The sequence below is a fragment of the Ambystoma mexicanum genome, chromosome 4q, assembly GCF_040938575.1.
Source record: "Ambystoma mexicanum isolate Mex_15411 chromosome 4q, UKY_AmexF1_1, whole genome shotgun sequence".
NCBI classification, from domain to species: domain Eukaryota; kingdom Metazoa; phylum Chordata; class Amphibia; order Caudata; family Ambystomatidae; genus Ambystoma; species Ambystoma mexicanum.
Genome location: NC_090928.1, coordinates 480,275,592 through 480,291,930, shown reverse-complemented (window position 1 = coordinate 480,291,930; position 16,339 = coordinate 480,275,592).

Below are 16,339 nucleotides of genomic sequence, written 5' to 3'. Positions count from 1 at the left end.
GTTGCCCTTGGTTGGCGAAAGGGCACTGGTAGAGGCTGCATGCAACCTGCTGGTGCAAACATTCTTTACGTGAAACCTGTCCCTGTGGAGCATACACCGTGAGGCCACAGCCCTGGTGCTGTCACAACCTGCAGAAGGGAAGGGTATCGACACACCCTCTCGAACCACAGAAGCCGAAATGTATATGACCACTCTCACCTTGGTTTGAACGGGTTCCTGATTTCCACGTAACAGGTAACCACAAGGCAGCCAGTGGGGGGATTAGGGAGGGGTTGTGGATGGGTAAGGGGATTGTAGGGAAACCGGAAGAGGATTAGGGTAACCAGGTGGATAGGACAGGGGAATTTGGGCAATCATTTCTTTAGACACACTATCACTCTTATTTGTGACTCTATTACAACCTGTACATGCCCTTGTCTCCAGTACTTTGAACACCTTTCATCTCTTCACAGGTTTGACTTCAATTATAACCTCTCCTGTCCAATCTTGGCAGTATTTAACCTCGTACGTAAAACATAACAGTGGCAAGGACAATGAAATGACATGATGAATTGGCGAAATGATAACATATACAGCATTCAATGAATGTCTTGATCAGCACTTGTTCCCCCCCTACCGCCTTCATGTGCTCACCTCACACACTGAGGATATTAGAGAACCATAACTTCCCTTCACCAGAGTCTGTATAAGTTACCCAACTCCATGAATGCGTTTACAAACATGTCCCTCACTTGTGTGCTTCACATCAACTTGGTTTTTGTGACATAGTCACCTATTTCCTAACATTGCCCCATGATGACTTAATGTGCTGTGTAGTCTGGGAATATGCTGCACATTCAACAAGGCCACTTATCTGAGGCTTGGGAGCCTCGTGAGGACTCCCGAGCAATCGTTGTTAGGCAGTATCCAACTCTGACTCTGCCGGCACTGCGCCAGTTCACAGCAACTCTCCCATCTCACTGCCACGGCCAGGGAAGCAATGTTCATAAGGCTTGCTGCATTCTCAGGGGCCGAAGGAAACAAATGCTCCATGCTTCACCAGGAGCTTCAGCAAAGCCCTGCGCCCATGCCTCCAACCATCAATCACCAGCACTTGGCCCGGGCAGAGACGTGCCTTATCAAGCCAGCTCGGCGTGCCGTACGCCCTTAGCAATGACACCCAGGCTTCTGGGTAATATAGTCCGAGGCTCTAAAGTACAGAAGCACCAGGGCTTATTAGCTTTCTCTTGGTGGCTACGGTCACAATGACAGTAGCATGCCCTACACTCCCAACAGGTGCCATTTCATGATGAATTTGGGCATATCCTCCGTTCCCATAACAATACGCTGAGAATGTGTGTCTGGGAGAGGGAAACTGTGTGTGTCCCCTATACATAATATAGCATGCACCATACACCAACACAGTCATAGCAAATGGAAACAATAGAATGCATTTTGTTGTGGGGAAGCACGTTCAGATCCCAGCCTCTCCCAAATGATTCAAATTGTGGAATGAACACTGATGTGGGGAATGCACAGGGTGGGCATAGGGGTAAGGGGGAATCATGTGGGTAGTGGTGACTGGCGGGACACACGTGTTAATGTGTAAGCATTTACAAATTCAAGTGAAAAGAACCACTTGCTTTGCAGCAGTGTAACGTACAATACATTGCATGCACATGATATACAGAACATATGTAGTTGATAGTAGGCCTCGATCCTTGCAGGCTATCTTTGAAACATAGAACAATTAGGCCCTTTCTCTTGCTTGACTATCACATCACAAGCCCCAGGTAAGGCAGAGAATACGCATGTACACACACATACACATATATCAGGTTACAACTGTGTACAATTAGACAAGAATGCAAGCAGTCAAATGGGAGTAGGGCTGTGGCCAATTGTGAATGGCATACCCATGGGTACCTGGGCAGAGGTCCTGAGCTGCCAAAACATGAGATGAGATATGGGACACTAGTGCCCCCCATCATAATGGTCATCATATTTGAATCACCAGATGGCCTGGGAGACAGATCATAAATCCATCATGAATCAAATGGATCAGTCGAACATGCAGGAACCCCAGGCCAACCCCTTGGGTGCAGTATTGTATGATATGATAAGTCATTTTTAAAGCACCTGTACCAAGGTGTTTCTAGGCATGACAAGACGAGGAGGGGGTACAGAGGGTGGACAAAACAGTGATCTTACTAGGCCTTGTGTCATTCAGATTGTGCAAGTGCAGGGAGGAGGAAGAAGTGCCGGGGGGGAGAGGTGCAGGTAACAGACAAAGGGGGCAATGGAGAACAAGGTCCATCATCTATACCAGGGAGAGCAAAGGGCGATGCCAACATCAATAAGAATGTGGCGTGAGGTCTGATTGGGGCGCCTGCATGTCTGGGATTAGAAAACAGTCGCCTTGTTTGCAAGGACACGGCTGACCTTGAAGTTGTCTACTGAGCCAAGTGCACATCATGTGGGTATACCCCAAGATAGGGTCGAGTAATCGAAGGCATAACCAATCATTTCACAGTGACCCAAGGTGAAGAGACCATCACTCATGTGTGAAAGAGTTAGAGGAGAAGATGAGAGGGCCAATGGGAGACTGGACGGTATGTGAATAAAAGCATGTATATAGGCGGTAGTCAATGAGGGAGGTGGCTGATCACTTTATATGAAATGCGTCGCACATGATGACTTACATAGACATAACGTACTGCTTGTTTTGAATGAGACAGAGAATATTGTGGCAGTGGACAAAGAATACCCTGCTGCCACATTAAAATTCAGAGAAACAAAGCTCGTGTTCTTCCCGAAAAGGGTGCACCTAGCCTTTCACCCTAGTGGGCTGTTAATTCAATGTCTGTCTGTTGTGAGGTTAACCTACATTGTCCACAACACAACACACACTATAAGCAACATGGTCCCTGACCACTGTAACATATGCACTACTGAGTGTCATGCAACACATGCAAACAAGAACTCCTGAGCCACTCATCACCATGTGTCCCTGGACCCATGCATACAGATCCACACTCTTCAGGCACATGTAATTCTTTCACCCCACACAGTGACACTATCCCCACCCACAACACCTACACTGCCTGTGCCCACCAGTGCCATGCAGTGAAGGACCAAGTACCACTTACCCCTTGTCCTGGTGAGGGGACATTGTGAACACATTGATTCTGCGTGAGTCCAAATGACACTGAGAGGACTCCAAAATAGAGATCATTGAGAGTTTGGAAACCCAGGATCCCCTTGCAAACACTCCCAATGCCACGAAATGGCATCCCCTGATTAAAATGGCATCAGGACAGTGCAGTAAACACTGGCAGGGGAGCGATAATGGAAAGACCAAGATGACAGAATGCAAACATCTCATCAATTGCAGTGAAGACAGGATCTGCCACAAGGCAGATGGTCAAAGATACAACAATCATACAGGAATGCAGGGTACAGAGGCAAGTGCCATAAAAGAGATGAGCAGACAAGAGAATGGAATGAGAAAAGGAGGTCAGGGAGACTGCCGCAAAATGGGAGTAGGGAACAGGCAAGAGGAAGGGAAGGCAAAGTTCACAGGGAGAGGACTGCACGGGGACCAATGTCCAATGGCATGTGCCTGGTGACTGTGGTGAACATGGCATCCCCTAAATGATTTGCAATGCTGTGCTGTGTGTGTATTTGTCTCAGCACACCATCCCCAGAAGGGGCAGAAGTACCAAGGGTGGACTGCCAGCATGGGTACACATAACATGAACAGCTGAGTGAATGGGAATCTGCGTGGCAAGCAGCACACATGCAAAAACTGCAAGCAATCACTCACTAGACTCCAATTACCATGTGTCCCAACACTCATGCAGCCAGATGGGCCACCCTCATGAAAACTCACCAATAAATGCCCTACAGTGACAGCCTCCCTCACAATAATCCCCCCCATAGCTAGTTTCCCCTTGAATGACATCCACAAACAGCAAGCTTGCAACCACCAGCCTACCGTTACCCTGTGTACCCGCACCCATGAAGCCAGACCTGCTCAGATCAGTATACAGAAACAAGAAATACACCCAATACAGTGCCAGACTGCCTGACACCAAAACACCACAAGTGCCACCTTGAGGGCCTTCGACTTACCTGTCTGGCATCCAAAGCATCCCACCTGAAAAAACATCTGAACTTGCAAAGACATGCATTGTATCAATGAAAAGACACTGGACAGTGATGTCAACTCCCGTATGGAACAGGGATATAGCAATGGACCATCCAGTGTCAACTACCGGAACTACAAAGAACCAAATATCCTCAACTATCAATATACCAACAGCAAAACTCACCAACAGATAAATCACTGCCAGCAAAGTAAACAGATAACAAACACAGCGCAACATGCTCCCTGGAAACAGGCATCAGTCCTGCCTGGGATGCGGCCACAAGTCCAGACATTGTTTGTCAGCATACAAGTCCTGCACACCCACTGCCAGGTGTCATGTGTGCTTTAGGGTCACCCATGGATGCAGGGGAGGAAAAGGACTCCAAGTGAGGAGGCAATGGTCTCTGGAGTGGAAGTGCAAGTGTGGTAGCTGATGAGAAGGATGGCAGAGGGAAATAGTGAGACAGGACATTGAGCAATGCATGTATAGCAGTGAAGTGGAGTGAGAGAGAGGGATAGGGGAATTATGGTGGAAGGAGGATACTGGCTGGTGGGGGATGAGGAGAGACATGCAGGACATTACAGTGTGTGAGGGCAGAGAGAAGGTGGGCAAGAGAGGATGACCGACTCAGAAACACAGAAATACAAAGCATGGTCAGAGAGCCTGGAAGTTACATAGATGGAAAACTAGCACATGTTAGGGGTGAGGAAGGACACTAGTGGGTGATGGAGAAGGCCAGACTGGAAAACAAAGTCCACCTGTGAAAGGTCAATCAGCAGCTTCACATCACAGGAAGAAAATTCAGAATCCACCATGCCATGCAAACCAAAAAGAGACTTATGTCTGCAACATCCCAGCACATAGGTCCCTCCAACCACATTCCCATACCCTGCACCAACCCCCCTTTGTTGGACACCACTGTAAATGGACATGAGAACAATATGCAGCTTTTCAATCACCCTCCAACAGACCACACACCGTGGACGTGACTGTCCCAGTAAGTCTGCGTGGATCACAGGGTACACTGGCAACATCTACAGGGACAACAGATGAACAGAAGGTGGATGGAGCGGATGATGTACCACATGCATGTGGACAAACACACATCTGCACTGAATTTTACCGTGATTCAAACACTACACCCCCAGAAAATAAATGTGTGAGAATGCATGCAAATACCGTTGTGATGACTAATACAAATACAACATGAGAGAATGTGCTCATACTTACCTGCTGAAAGAGCTGCCTTGATGTGAAACCCTCATCACCTCCACCACATTTGTGAAAGGAGGGCGTTGTGCCTGGCAGAGGTCATGGGGACTAGGGGGGAAAAAGGGAGCAGGGCGGACCTCCTAGGGAGTGAGTCACTGGATGAATCAGAATCACTGCAACAGCATGGGACATGGTATATCACCAGCCATAGTAGCAATTGATGCATCCAGCACATTGTTGAAAAAGTCCATCAACCCATTTGTACCTGCACATGTAGTTCTCAAGGCAACCATGGCAGTTGACACCACTGTGCATGGCTGTATCTCCAGTACTGCACTCATCATTCCTTTGAGAGGGCAGCAGCACATATATCAAGAAAAAAAAGTCCTTCCTGGATTGGGAAAAAAAAACGCATGCCTCAATCCTGGACAGGGGTATTAACAAATAAGGAAAATGGGTTCATCCTGATCAGGGGGTCAAAACAAATTAAATCAGACCACACTGGTCAGGTAAAAAAAAATGTGCCAGTCCTGGAGGGGAAGGGTTTGGGGGGAGGAGGAGGGTGCATATCAATATCCAAATGAGTGATAAACAAAACAAACTCCATAGGCTCATGAAGATCACAGCAACAGTGGTTGAAGAGGCGTGGGTGTGCTGGGCCCCCATCCTGCAATTGATCTGCAGGTGGTTCTGGTGGTGTATCCAATCCACGCAGTGCCAAGGCCTGGTCTTCATTTGTCAGGGCCAGCCGTGACACTTTAGTATGCACCAAAATCCCAATGGCAGTGAGCTCACAATGCGCTTCCTCACGAATGGCTACAGAGTCTGTATGCATGCTCACTGGTGGTGCATCAAGTTGCTGGGACAGGGTCTCCCTCAAAGCATCCATCTCCTTGTGGAGCTGTGTCCTTGTGGCTGAGAGTTCATCATGCAGTGCAGCCCTCAAGCTCTCAAGCCGGGTTGCCACTGACCTTAAAACACTGAATCTGCCGCCTGACTTCCCGGTGCCACCGGGACATTACAGGTCCAGACGGAGCGGGAATTTAGGTGGGGGATTTGGTAAATCAGTAAGTCCCCATTCTCGTGGAGTCCGATAGGACTCCATGGGAATGGGAACGCGGAAGCACCAGCACGGTTGCTAACAGTGCCAGTGCTTCCATGAAAAGTCCGCCTGCAGGGTCCGTTGCACCCAGCAGGTCAGACCCTGCTGGGCGCAACTCTCCCTGCAGAAAGTGCCCTTGTTTCCAGACCGCCACATCCGGAATGAGGCTCATTGTATACTGGCATATGCATGGGTATTTACAGATCTTTCCTCAGTGACTTGTTGAACTCAGACACATGCTGTGTGGGATCATGGTCCAAGTACAGGGACAGTACGGATGCAGGCATACTATGTTGTGGGCAAGTGAGGGACATGCAGGATGGACACCTCCATGTGTGGCACACCTGGAAGTGCATCCATGCGGACACATCTAGTCAAAGTGACACATGTGTATGGATGTCTGTGTATGACAAGTTGTTGCATTGACATCTCCGGGACAGGGATGCAACGTCTCATCCCACTGCATTTGGTGCACACCTGTACGTGTGTACATGCAATATGTGTATGCTGGGTCACACAACATGAGCAATTGATTCCCAGATATGTGTGGCGGTACATGTTGCTTGCTTGCAGGTCATGCTGGCACATGACTATGTTTGTGTGGCCAGGTGCCCTGGTGCAGTTCCCATGCCCCTGGCTGAATGTCATACTTGTGTTGGGTGGTGAGTGGTATGGTGGTGGTACATGTTTTTGGTGATGTGTTGGTGGCCACGCAAAATTTGCTGTATTGACATGTGCATGTGTCATGACTGTGATTCAGCCTTCACACTACACTCATGCAGCAATTGACATGCAGTTTGCATGGGTACATACATGTGTGTACATTGTGTGTGTGTCAGTTCCTGGTTGCAACATGCTTCATGATTGGTATGTTAATGTTGTGTATGCCACTCATGCATTTACGACGATAACTGATGTCAATGTCTTTTATCCCATTTTCCACAGTTGCAGTAGCATGTGAAGAGGGCAGAGGCATCGCAGTGGAGCAGAAGGGTGGGGACCGGCTCACCAGACCGAAGCGCACACCCTGGCCTGCCACCACTGATGGAGAGTTGGCTAGTGGAGCGCAGGTAACATCAGGTGGAGCTATGGTGAAGGATTCCTCAGTGGCTGTGGGCCAGTGTGTGGAAACAGAGGAGCCATCTAGGGATGAAGGCTCTCTGGAGTCATCCAGGGAGATGGAGGGGTTGGTGGAGGATGAGGCAAGTGAAGGCCAGCACATGTGGTCTGGTGGGGGTATCCAGAAGGGTGTTCAGACTGCACCCCTGGGCCAGGGACGCAAGGATGTGCAGTGCATCGTGTAAGTAGCTGCACAACCTCCTGTTCCTGGTTCATCTGCTGCAACACTGCCCACCTTTTTGGATGCCTCCACCCGACCAAGCCCCCTCTTGTGTCGAGGATACCATCGCAGAGTTGGTGTGTACCCTGCTAGCTGGTCTGCCGAGGCAGACAGGCACGATTCAGAATGCTGTGACAGCTACTTGTGATGAGCTGTCACAGCATCACCAATCAATGTGCCTCTACCTGCACCAGCTGGCACATGCACTACTCTCAGGTGGTCTCTGTGCTCTGGCACATTCACTTGCCCCCTCTTCCACTGACTCCTCTGTGCCCCAATCATCAAACCGGAGAGCCTTCCTTGCAAGTTAACATCAAGGCCCCCTCTACATAAATCCCACCCACACCGCCCAGTCTGGTGGCAAGCACTTCCCTGCCTCTGGTGGAAGACCAACCTACTATAGAAAGGGTGGTCACTGTTCCTGCCCATGCACCAACACAGGGACAGGCAGCAGTGGGACAGCTGGCACCTCAGGACAGTGCTGCACTGTACCCCCCAGCGTATAACTTCCAGACTGCACAGCCTACGCTCAGCCAGGCACCAGCAGATAAGGAGTGCACAGAGGCAATCCTCACAGTGCCATTCAACATTGAGGAGTCAAGTCAGCCAGGACAGTTCAAAAACCTGGCAGGAGGAACAGAGGAGTCTATGCAATATGGTTTGCTTCCGAATGGAGTTCAGAAGGCAGCTGATGGCAGAGAGGCAGCGGACTACGGAGGCAAGGATTGCTAGGGTCAGGCCAGAGGTGGTGGAGAGACGAACTCTGAGGTGGGCCGCCATCCTGGAGGAGGCTTGCAGAGATGTGGTGGAGGATAGGAGGAAGTTAGAGGACCTGCAAGCCATCCAGGAAAGAACAGAGGATGAGGAATGCGACTCTGCCCTGGAGGACATGATGAGAGAGAATTGAGCCCACTGCCTGTGTGAATAGCTCTTCGTGTGGATTTTCCTTTTTCACTTTTGTTCATTTTTGATCTTTGGACATTTCCCCCTTCCACATAGTTTCTTTGTGCAGTGTACATATTTTGAATACAGATTTAAGTTTCTCGATCACGCAGTTGTTGCTTTCTCTTTGTTCATGTACAGAAATTGGTTTCCTATGGTTTTGGAATGCATTTGTTCTGTGACTGTCACGTGGGTTGGGGGCCTGACTTCCGATGTGTGGGATACACTCATCACTTGTGCAGTCGTTATTCGGTAGGTGTGTCCCTCCCAATGCATAGCCACCCACCTGCACACATCAGCTATCACCCAGTAGATGCTCTCATGTCATGCTGTACATCTGCCACTCAAACGCTACATCTTCACATGAGAGCTTTTAAGTCTGGCTGTACACATCATCCATCTCCTTGGCTCACACGCTTTGAGACATCCTTCACATCACCCAAACAGATGCCTGTTCAACTTGTGTCAGTTGCGCACTTTGAGGCCGTTACAATGGCACATGGGTACAATGGTACGTCACATTGCGTTACATTACTTACAGCACATCACATGTATATGGCGTGTTTACAGTGTAGCTGGTGCTACATTCTGCTGCCCTGTTGCTGTGCAACTGGTTGTGATGTACCATGGCGTCCTGTGATGTGTTATGGACATGGATTCTGTGCCCTACATTGTTCAGGGTGGGAGGATATGTGGCCAGTGTGCTTCATGTTGGAGGCAGGTCAGTGGTGTTAATGGAAGTTGTTGGGCAACATTGGACTGGTACGGGCATAATGTGGCAGGGCCCGGCTGGGGTTTTATCGAAGGTGAGGGGGGCAGGTGGGTGTTTTCAGGACCTGAGGGACTGCCCAGGGGAGGTGTCAGAGGTGGGGGCTGGTGGATGGTGTAAGGGCCTGAGGGGCTACCTAGGGTAATGTTGGAGGTGAGGGGCTGGTGAGTGGTGTCAGGAACTGAGGGGCTACCTGTGGGTAATGTCAGAGGTGAGGGGGCTGGTGGGTGGTGTCAGGACCTGAGGGGCTGCTTGGGGGTTGTGTTGGAGGGGAGGGGGTTGGTGGGTGGTGTCAGGGCAGCCTGTGGGTTGTGTTGGATGTGAAGGGGGCTGGTGGGTGGTGTAATGGATGCCTGGGGGTAGTTTCGGAGGTGAGAGGGCTGGTGAGTGGTGTCAGGGCCTGAGGGGCTACCTAGGGGTAATGTCGGAGGTAAGGGGGGTAGGTGGGTGTTGTCAGGGCCTGAGGGGATGCCTGGGGTGGTGTTGGAGGTGAGGGGGCTGGTGGGTAGTGTCAGGACCTGATGGGTACCTGGGGGAGTGTTAGAACTGAGAGGGGCTGATGGGTGGTGTCAGGACCTGAGAGGTTGCCTTCAGGGTGTGTCGGAGGTTGCAGGGGCTGGTGGGTGGTGGCAGGGCGGCCTGGGGTTTTGCTGGAGGTCAGGGGGGCTGGTGGGTGGTGTCAGGACCTAAGGGGCTACCTGGGGGTGGTGTCAGAGGTGAGGGGGGCTGGTGGGTATTGTCAGGACCTTAGGTGCTATCTGAGGGTGGTGTCAGAGGTGAGGGAGGCTGGTGGGTGGTGTTAGGACCTGAGGGGCTACATGGGTTAGTGTTGGAGGTGATGGGGGCTGGTGGGTGGTGTCAGGACCTGAGGGGCTGCATGGGGGTTGTGTTGGAGGTGAGGGAGGATGGTGTGAAGACCTGGGGGCTTCCTGGGGTGGTGTCAGATGTGAGGAGGGCTGGTGGGTGGTGTCTGGGCTTGAGGGGGCTGCTGTGCAGTAGAGGTATATACCAGCAGTGTGGGTTCCTTGGGAGCAGGTGGACGGATCGCAGTTTTGCAGGTGTGCAGAAGTTACTTACATGGGACCTTGTGCAGCCGCTACTTACGGGGGACCTCACACATATTTGCAGGAGTGCAGCCTTTACTTACAGAGGACCTTGCACAGTTTAGTTGAGGTGCAGCCTTTAATTACAGAGGATCTCAGGCAGTTTCGCTGGGGTGCTGCCTTTACTTATGGGGACCTCACGCAATGTGGCCAGGGTGCTGTATGTTGGGTCAGAGGTGGCCACGGAAGCTTGTGGAAAGGTTGGTCTATGGCTATGGTTTTGGTTTGCGTGGGGGCATGTTGTGGGAGTTCCTCGTGCAGCTCACTTTTCTTTGCGGGTTGGGTTGCTTTGCGATTTGGATTCCATGAATACGCGGACAGAGCATAGGAGACTTTGCTTGTAGAACCACGCAGAGACATTTTCAGTGCAAGGACTTTGCGGAATCAATGCAGACTTTACTGTGAATCAGGCCCTAGATTTTCAAAAATGAATCACAAGGAACCTCAACGTCTATTTGGAGGTACAATATTACATTGTACTACACTGGCCAGGAAGTGAATGAACTCCCTATAGAGCCCGAGTTTAGTGAAGGCTTTGGGCTCCACTCTCCCATGTGAAAAATAATCATTACACAATTTATTCACCTCATAAATGTTAAACACCATTCTGGGAGTAAAGTGAACGATTAAGTTAACATTGTTAACAATTGCCTGCACCGGTAAAACTGCCATTCCCCTATTGACGTGTGAAATCAGTGCGGTTTTGTTGTTTGCCTGTGACTCAAGACAGCCACACATGGGTGGTGGGGACATGCGTGCCCCACCTAGTCCTGGCCCACTTAAAGCCCTGGCCATTCCCAACCGCAGGCAACAGAATAAGTGTGCTGGGGTTAGCCAAAACCATGAGGTCTTCTCTCCATCTATTCATTTACCCGCTTTCTGTGGGTAGTGGGGGCACATAGTAAGTGAATGCAGTGCAGGTTATGGTGTTGCTGGTGGCAAGCCCACATCGACAGAACCCTATATATAAGCAATCAGAAAGGCAGAAAGGGAGTTACAGTACGGATGAGTCACCCTATAGATTAATGAATGTGAATGTAAATGGCACAAATAATGTCAATCAAATTCTAAAACTCTGTGGGGGTTTCCATCCCCCATTTTAGCAATCTCTATGTCTATTTTATTGCCATGTATGACAGCTCTGTTCCATAGAGAGCGCTCTGGTAGCTGCAGATGCCCTCACACTACTGCCAACACCCTTGTGCAAGTCCTCTTGAACATCTCTGTGATTGACTTAAATTTCCCCAGGGCACAGCAGCAAGTTTGTCCATCATTTCCCACCATGCCACACACCACACAGTATGAGTGCGAGCCCAATCTGTTTCTATGTAATGAATTTTAATTCTATTCTGTCCTCTATCAGCTCTCCGCCACCGGGGGCTGTCAAGAACTCACACGACGGGGCGTGGCTTGGCGCCGAGGCAAGATGGCTGTCTGAGAGACCGGCTCCACCCCACTTCAAAATAAATAAAGCATTTAGGTACCATATTATTGTATTAAACTTACCTTAATATTCATCCCGAACGTCGCCGACATCCCGCCTGCACTTGTTGTCTTCTTTCGCGGCTCCGGCGTACTGAAAAGCTTCACACGCTGTCAGCTGTTCATGCAGGCTTCTGCATCGGACGCACGCCGACACGCGAACCGCCCCTCGTGAGGAGAGGAGCGGCGTGTAATATCAGCTGACATCCTGGTCTTGGCCTAGACGGGCCGCTCCTCCACACGTGTACGCCATCTGCTGGTAAAACTAAGGAGAGGAAAGAAAAAGAAAAAAAAACAATACAGTAAGAAGCTATTCAAATGCAATAGTTAAACTGTACATGCATAAATACTGAAGCAGAAAGATTATTAAAAAGGAAGGAAAAGGGAAAAAGGAGGAAAGAAATTTTTCTTTGTTTTTTTTTTTTTTTTTTTTTTTTTTTTTATTAAGAGGACTGTTTGGATATAAAAGAAAAGAAGAAATATAGGTTGATTAATAGAAGCAACGCTAGTCTTGTGTCTTATTAAAAAAGTTGGAAAGGGGAAGGAGGAGAAAAAGAAAAAGAGAGAGAGAAAGAAAAAGGGGAAAGAAAAGGAAAAAGACAGCGAAAGGGCTTGCAGGTCACATCTCAAAGCTTTAAAAGAATATTTTTGAACACGTTATCCAGTCTCCCATCTGCATAATCTCTTCTCCCCTGTTAAATTTCATACCACTGCCATACATTATTGTTGCAACCGTTTTATATGAAGCAAACAGACTGGTTTACAAACAACCCATCACAGTACTCCTACAGCTTCACTGGTACAAACCTCTCCTTTTGGATAACAGCTCTAATCAACATATCTATTTATATCTCCAGTAGTATATGCCTTATTATTCTGGGTTTTTCCATTTTTTGGTCACTCTAGCTCATGATAAAGCCTGAAGAATAATATGGAAGTAATAATTATATACTACTAACCATCATAAATAATAAAGAATCAGACGCGACAACAAATCATATTGTTAACATTTGCTTAAATATGGCAACCAGTAAAGCCAACCAGAAAAATGGCGCCTCTATCAAAGACGCTACCGCCTCCTCAACCACTCTAAAAAGACTCAAAAGTGACTCTCCTCCTCCAAGTGGAATCTCGAACCCAGCTATTGAAACCATTCTTACTGAAATCAGGGCACTTAAACCCTTTATGGAAACCACAAATATTAAATTACAACAACTTGATGAAAGATGGATGGGAGTTAACAACAGAGTAGAAGAGGCAGAGAAAAGAATTGGCGTGCTTGAAGATCTATTGCCTAAGGTAGCACAAATGGAGAAATCCATTAAAGAACTTCAAAAGCATAATGAAGATTTGGAAAATCGAAGTAGGCGCAATAACCTACGCATCTCTGGCCTTCCTGAAGGAGCTGAGGGTACGGACCCTATTGTCTTCCTACAAAAATTCTTACCGGCCATACTACATTTGCCTTTGGAAACTACTTTTAACATACAACGAGCCCATAGGATTGGCCAACCCTCAGCATCTCCCTCATCTCGTCAACCACCAAGAACATTAATATTTTACCTTTTGGAATACTCTCAACTGCAACTTATCATCTCCACAGTTAAAGAACGTAAATCCCTAATCTGGCATGGCAGCAAGCTATATATTTCACAAGATGTGGCAAGAAGCACAGCACAAAGAAGAAAAGTCTTTCTGGCATTCCGGCCTGCACTTAAACAACTTAATGTCCGATATGGCTTATTCCATCCTTGCTCCTTTAAAGTCACATACGAAGGACGCTCTGCAGTCTTCAATGATCCTGCTGACTTAAGGCTCTTCATACAATCCATCAAAAATGAAAATATGGACACCTCTTCTCCAGCGGCAGCCTCCACTTCATCTACTACTTGAAACTGGATCTCCATCAGTCGACTTCTATACTCATAAGTATCTAATTACCTAATGCTATGATTTTACTTTGATAATTACTATGTGGGGAGGGCGCTCTTTTGGGTCCATCTTCCACGAGTAGTCGCTTTTTCCTACTTAGCGACCCAGTAGGCGTTTCCTATCCCCTATATATATCTCCCCTTAACTCCTTATCCTATGTCCTGTTTGATCTCTAAAATCATTCATTCGTCATGGTATACTACTTGTCAAGATGTGATCAAACCCCTTTCTCCCCTCCCTAACCCCCATTGTTCCTTCCTTTTGCGAAAATATTGGTGTAAACATTATTTCAATCGAATTATAATGGTATATGCTTATTTTTGTACGACAGATATAAGATGTATGAATATCAAATTTCCTCCAGCTAGATGATATTTAAATGCATAACATGGAATATTAAGGGTTGCAAGAATCCAATGAAAAGATGTAAAGTATTATCTCACTTAAATAAATTTAAACCAACAATAGCTTGTCTACAAGAGACACACTTATCCCTCAAAGAGTCAATGAAACTCAAGTCTCTTTGGGTGAAGGAAGTTGTTGCTAGCCCAGCTTTATCCAAGAAAAATGGTGTCGCTATACTTATTAGTAAAAAACAACCCTACAAAATCATTGCCCAAGATGCAGATACAAATGGTAGATGGGTTTGAGTTAAACTGCAAATTGACACGACACAAGTATCAATTCTCAATATTTATGGACCTACACAACCAGATCCATCCTTTTGGAATAATATCAAACAAATGATTTTGAAAAATGACTTCACTAACTTAATAATGTGTGGTGATGTCAATCAGGTTCTTGATCCTTTTTTGGATCGTAAATCCAACTGCCTATTTAAACCCAACAAAACACACAAATCCTTTATAAAATGTCTAGGGGAAACAGGACTTATTGACTCATGGAGGATATCTCATCCTTCACATCTGGATTATACCTACCATTCCCCTCCACACAACACACTGTCACGTATTGACTATATTTTTGCTACAAAGACTTTATCTGGATCCATTATAGACTCCAAGATATCCAATATCATTATCTCCGACCACGCTCCAGTCGTCACTTCCTTCTCCCTTCCAGATATGAACAAAGGTTCTTCCAGATGGAAACTCAACAATTTTCTTTTAAATGATCCTAAATCTATTCAATCCATCAATACTTTCATTCAACAATACTTTAATGAAAATCAAGATCAAGATACCTCCACTGTCAATAATTGGGATGCATTTAAAGCGGCCCTTCGTGGTCACATAATGTTCCTATCAGGAATTAATAAAAAAACAAGGAAAAAACATCTCGATGATCTTTATGCTAAACTCACTACTGCAGAACAAAACTACTATACTGACACTAATTCAACTAACCTACGACAAGTCATTAAGATACGTGTTGAAATCAATAAAGAAATCACTGAGCTAGCTGCAGGTACCATTCTTAAATATAAAACAAAGATCTATCAAACATCTAACAAAGCAGGTAAAATGCTAGCCTCTTATTTAAAAACCAAGAAAGAAAAAATGCAAGTCTCTCACATTCAAGACAAATTGGGCAAGATGCATTATAGGTCTGATGAAATATTGGAATGCTTCAGAAAATTTTATACGGATCTATATACTCCAGAACATGCTATTCCCAAAGAAAACATTGATTCCTTTTTGAAAAACATAAGCAGAACCACCTACCCCGAAATTGATCTATCTCATCTAGAAAAGGACATCACCTCTATTGAGATTACCAAAGCCATCCATGGCCTCGGAAAAGGGAAAGCACCTGGCCCAGATGGACTTTCCACAGAATTCTATAACACATTCTCTCAACTCTTAACACCTAAGCTCAAAAACCTTTTTGCATATTTCATATCACAAAAATGTTCCTCTGGATCCTTCTCTGAAGCTTTACTTATCATCTTTCCAAAACCAGGAAAGGACCCATCTCTTCCCAGCAACTATCGACCTATTTCCCTTATTAATATTGAAAGCAAAATCTTTGCTAAAATACTTGCCAATAGAATCGAGTCCTCTCTCCCAAGTCTAGTAAAACCAGACCAAACAGGTTATGTTAAAGGACGCAACATATCCTCCAATGCAAGACTCCTACTAAATGCCATCAACCTTGCTGCCAATGACAAAAAAGACACTCAAGGCTATGCGGCCATCGCATTAGATGCGGAAAAGGCTTTCGATCGTGTTGACTGGAATTTTATGTTTCAAACTCTACGTTGGCATGGGTGTGGTGATAAATTTATTTCACTGGTTAAACTTCTTTATTCTGCCCCCAAATCCGCTATTTACTTAAATGGTCAAACCTCCTCCTCCTTTCCCTTAC